Here is a 5,454-nt window from a genome sequence, read left to right on the forward strand (position 1 = left end):
GTTTTGATCTTTAAACTCTTTATAAGTTAAGAGGTTGCTCTGATACCAATTGTTAGTCCCTTAAAAATATAGAAAGAATTACAGAAGGGGGTTTGAATGGAATTATTGAACCTTTTTCTTAAAATAAAAATGTTCAAACTCGAATATAAATATAAGTGTATTGATTAGCACAATGCGGAATAAAAACTCAAGTGAACCAAAACACAAGTAATTAAAAACATATGCACAACATATGTAATCATTATGAAGTAATTAAAAACTCAAGTGTACTTATGTAATCATTAAGTACACAACATATGCACAACAAAGATCAAGAAGATCATGCCTCAGAAGAATTATGAAGAAACTTGGAGTTGAATAAATCTGTTTTGAGAAAAATGTTCTAAGTCAAGATCTCTACAAGTCACAGATTTAGTGTTATAGAGAAGTCATTCGAGAACTCCAGAATGACTTGTAGAGAAGTCAGGAAATCTACTAGAGAACTCAGAGATATGGATATGCCAAATTGAAGACATGAAGATTGGAGATATCAACAAGTCATTTCTTCACTAGAGAACTCATAGATATCAACAAGTCAAATTTCACTAGAGAACTCAGAGAAATCCACAAGTCAATTTTCACTAGAGAACTCTGAGATATCGACAAGTCAAATATCACTATAGAACTCTGAGTTATCAACAAGTCAATAAGTCACAAGAGTACTCAGAGATATCGATAAGCCAAAGTGAAGATATGAAGACGAGAGACCTCGACAAACTAAATTCTCTTATAGAGAACTTAAAGACCTCTACAAGTCAAAATAATTATAGAGTAATGAGAGATCTTGATAAGCCATTATACTTATCGAGATGTCAAGTTCTCTATATACCAAACTGAAGATCTCGAGGTAAACCTCAAAATACAAAATGCAGACCAGTTCAATATCCAAGATTATCAATCAACAAACAATCTAATTAAGTTGGATTGATAATTCTACAAAAGTAGCTTGAAGAGTACAAGATCAAAGGCCAAGATTAACTAGCAGAGTAAAGTCACAGGCGTGCAAGATTAGCAAGATACACTAAGCCAGAAACAGAAAGATTTGATTATCCAAAAATAGGGTTTACTACATCCTGTTGCATGTTGTGTAATAACCAGTTTTTATTGTTCCATAAAGTAAACACTGGATGCTATATCAATTGTAGAAATTGAGATTAGAAAAATCTTATATTCTCTTAAAGAAGAAGCTAAGCTCTTTATCAACAAAGAGCCTAGAAATTTTGTTGCAAAATATTCTTAATTTTAATATAAAATTAAGTGAGTTTTGAAAGATCTATGTTCCTTACTGTTACATGCTTAATTTCAGTTTTAACACATTTCACTACAAGGTTTAATTTACTTTGTTCACGACCATAAACAAATCAAGAAAAACAGAAAAGCACTAAAACACATTTACCCCCCCCCCCCTCTGTGTGTTATCCATTACCTAACAGAAATGAGTCGACTTTCGATATTGATTTTCTTATAGAACCTATTAGTTATAGATCGAGCCTAATAAATTCTGAAAATTAGGAAACGAGCCAGATTTTATTCGATAATGCGAATAGTGATCCGATTTCGATTCTAAAAATATTTTTAAAACGTAGAATAGCTATGTGACTTATGTGCTATGTGAATTATATGGTTAATCGAGTCATAATTGTTAGTAATTATTATACGAGTCAATTGTAAGCGTACGAGTAGACGCTAAGGGCTACGTGAAGTCGGTTTGAGATACGATTGAGATACGTGTCGACTAAATGAGTATCTTTCTCTGGTAGATACGAAGCCAACAAGGCGGACCAAGTCAGTGATAGAGAACTGTGATATATTTGCGGTAAATCGTGTAACAAGCAAGTTTTTCCCCTATTCTAATTTCAGAATAGTGAATTACTTACTACTATTCAGATTCTCAACTCGATAAACACTGATAATTCCTATTCACATATACTGATACACAATTATTAATCTTTTGCTTATATTTCATTTCGATTCCTGACTTATCTTGATTCATTGAACACTCTATTCATACTCCAATAGAATATATATACATATTCTGATATATTCTGATATTGGGATACATCAAAGCATACCAATTGTTCAGGATGCTCATCTGTGGACTGGATGGTGATGGTGAGGATCAGGTATACACTTGATCTTTTGGACCGGGAATTAACCGGATCCTTGTTTTGGGATGTAGAGCCTGGGTACCCGAATGGATCTATACATAGAGGTATAAATCTGTATTGTATCCTGACTGATCAGCTGGATATAGGTGCGAACTTGTGTCCAGTCTAGTTTATTGATAATTGCCGATAGTGGCCTTCATTTTCCTTTGCAGAAATACATAGTTACCGATACAATCAGATTACCGGTTCATTTATCTTTCTTATATTACTTTTTATATATTGTGGACTTTTTTAGCACATTATGGCTCACCCCTTTTGTTGTTATTCACTTTGTTTGTTTTCAGTCAAGAAAGAGAATGAAACCTATTCGGACTCGCGTGGTAAAGAAGTGTGTCAGGAAGCGAGATCATCTAATACCAAGAGTGTTAATCTCGATAAAGGAAGAGAGCTTTGAGCCACCCGAGAAAGTGTAGTGTAGATAGATTTGGTGTGTTGAATAAAATGAATTTAGTTTAAAACTTGTTTAGATAATGGGTTGTAATAAAGAGAGTTTTATGAGATTTTATATTTTGGTTTGTAATAAAGATAGTGTGTTCTTCTTGTTTTCATACATCAACCTTAAAAGATCGTGGATAGATGTAAGGGTTATATATATGTTTATATAATTATTATACAGGTTTATGTTATGTTGGAAATTAGCAAGTCCCAGATCTAGACCCCAGATTTAGAGGGCGTTACATCAACTCTTCTTCACTGAAATTTATTTCATATTTTTTGAACGTAGTTGAACCAACCTTTCTGAGCATAGCTGGGATATCTTCACTTGTAGTTGCTTTTCCCTTGTCACCTTCAACCTTCATGTTTTCAATGCATCAAAATCCAAGCCAATAGCTATGTTAGCACATGGCTTATTCTTCTCATGGTACTGACCAACTAACTGAGATGCATTTCCGAATGATTTCAGTTTCACTTCATTTTTTTCTAGCTTCTCCCTCAACACAACTTCTATTTCAGTAACACACTTTAGCTTGTACTTTAGATATTCATTTCTTGCTTGACAGTTTTAAGCTCAACAAGCTGCAGTTCTAGATCTTGTTCTCAATCTCAAGCTTCTCATTAACTTTTGATAACCTACTGACCTTTTCAGTAGCAGCTACCAAACTAGTATGAATGTGGAACATTTCCATGCTCAAATTTTCAACAATCTCCTTATATTGACTAGCATTCAAATCAATAGTAGTAAGAGTTGGTACCATTATTTTTGATGAGGATGAATTTCCTTGCTCCAAGGCCATAAGTGCATAATTTTCAAATTCCTCATCTTCATCATTGTCAGAATCATCCAAACTTTTTCCTTTTGCAATATAAGCTTTACCCTGTTGCTTTCTTAAAAAAGCCTCATACTTTGCTTCCAATTCAAGTTAAGCCCTGTCCTTTTTCACCTTTTTAGGCTTTCTGCATTCTGTATTAAAATGGCCCAATTCATCATAATTGAAGCACCTGATCTTTGACCTGTCAACAGATCCTGTTTTGTAGCCATTTTTGCTGCCAGAGTTGTATTGTGCCTTTGCCTTCTAGTTGTTGTCCTTGTTGGATGTTTGTCCCTTGTTTTTGAAGAACTTTGGCTTCTTTACTCTAATGTTAGATAATTTCCTTGCTAAGTAAGCCATGAAATGATCTACCTCATCAAGTTTACCCAACATATAGAATTCATCCTCTTTAAGTTCAAGAATAACTTACTTCTGTGGGTCCTTGCTCTTTCACTTATTGCTTCAAACAACTGGAGTCTAGATTTCTTGTTCATCATCAGATATCTGGCTGTCATTAACAACTAGAGCACTTGATCCATCAGCAATGTCCCCTTGACCAGCTCCTAAGGATTTTTTTTGAATCAATTTCAGTTCATAGGTATTTAAAATACCATATAAAACCTCCAGTGTCATTCTGCTCAAGTCTATCCCTTCTCTAATAGCTGAGATTTTCTGTTCTGGATGGTCTGGAAGGGTGAGCTAAAATTTCAAGTTAACCTCCTTAGCTTCATAGTATTTGTCATGAAGCTGCAAGTCATTTATCAGCTTATTGAATCATTCAAAGACATCAGTTATACTCTCCTTTGGTTTAGCCATAAAAACCCTCATACTGAGATACCAAAATCCTCCTTTGGTTGGATCTAACTTCCTCAGTTCCTTCACACAAAATTTCTATTTTCTCCAAGATGTGTTTAGTTGTGTCAAAGTTGAAAATATTATTATACATGACATTGTCAAGTGACTCTATTAGAATTAACTGCAGAACATTGTCAAGAGAGACCTTTTCCTTTTCAGTTTTTGTGTATTTTGAAGGATCTTTAGGAACATAATTGTAATAACTCGAATTTTTGAGACCTTGTAAAACGTTAATGAATAGTAACCCTGACGGACGGGAAAAACTTTTGAGCCCACACTATGTAGTGCATGAGAAAATGAGTTTCGGAGTTGATATTATGATTTTACGTACCACATGAGTGTATGTAAACGCTATTAGTTTTCGAAGAAAACGAACTTTGAAAAACGACCGTACTTACGACTCATCGAGGATTATGGGAATCACAATATAATTACAAGATTAAAACCCTATGGAATTATATTCAAGTATGATAATTCAAAATATAAGGAATAAATACGAAAGGAATTACGTCGCGAACTATTTACGAGTAAGTATTACGAAAACGCTTAAGCAACCGAGCGAACGCGTAAACAATTAAATAAACGTAACGCGCCAACTAGCCATGGTAAGAAAGTAACCATGGATACTTTATCAAATAGTGAGCTAAACTTAGGATGATCAAGCAAGCTAGCCAAATAGTTTACTAAGGAAGCTAGCACATGTAGTTTAGCTTGTAAGCTAGAAAGCTACTTGGATTTGTCCCAAAGATTTGCAACAAGGAATAAACCTAGGATTCAAACTAGGAGAATATCAAATCAATATAAGATATCACCAATCTCATTTCCTTGAAACAACCCAGGAAGCAAGCATAAAACTCTCTCCCCCTTCATTGTTTCCATTCGGCTATTTCAAGAAAAAGAAGGAAATCCAATTCAAAATCTCAAGTTCTAGCCATGGTAAAATCATCCCATTAATTCTCAAGCTTCCTAACAACCAAACTAAGGTAAGAAAATTCTTTCATCTCTTTTTATTAAGGTTTGATGGGTGAAATAAAATCAAGAAAGTTACTAGTGAATAGTATGAATAGTAACTCTTCTTTGGTTTCTTGATTTTAATGGTGGTTTTAGGTTCCAAAACTCATACCAAGCACTTCCAAGACTCC

Source organism: Apium graveolens, chromosome 4, assembly GCF_009905375.1.
Source record: "Apium graveolens cultivar Ventura chromosome 4, ASM990537v1, whole genome shotgun sequence".
Lineage (NCBI taxonomy): Eukaryota > Viridiplantae > Streptophyta > Magnoliopsida > Apiales > Apiaceae > Apium > Apium graveolens.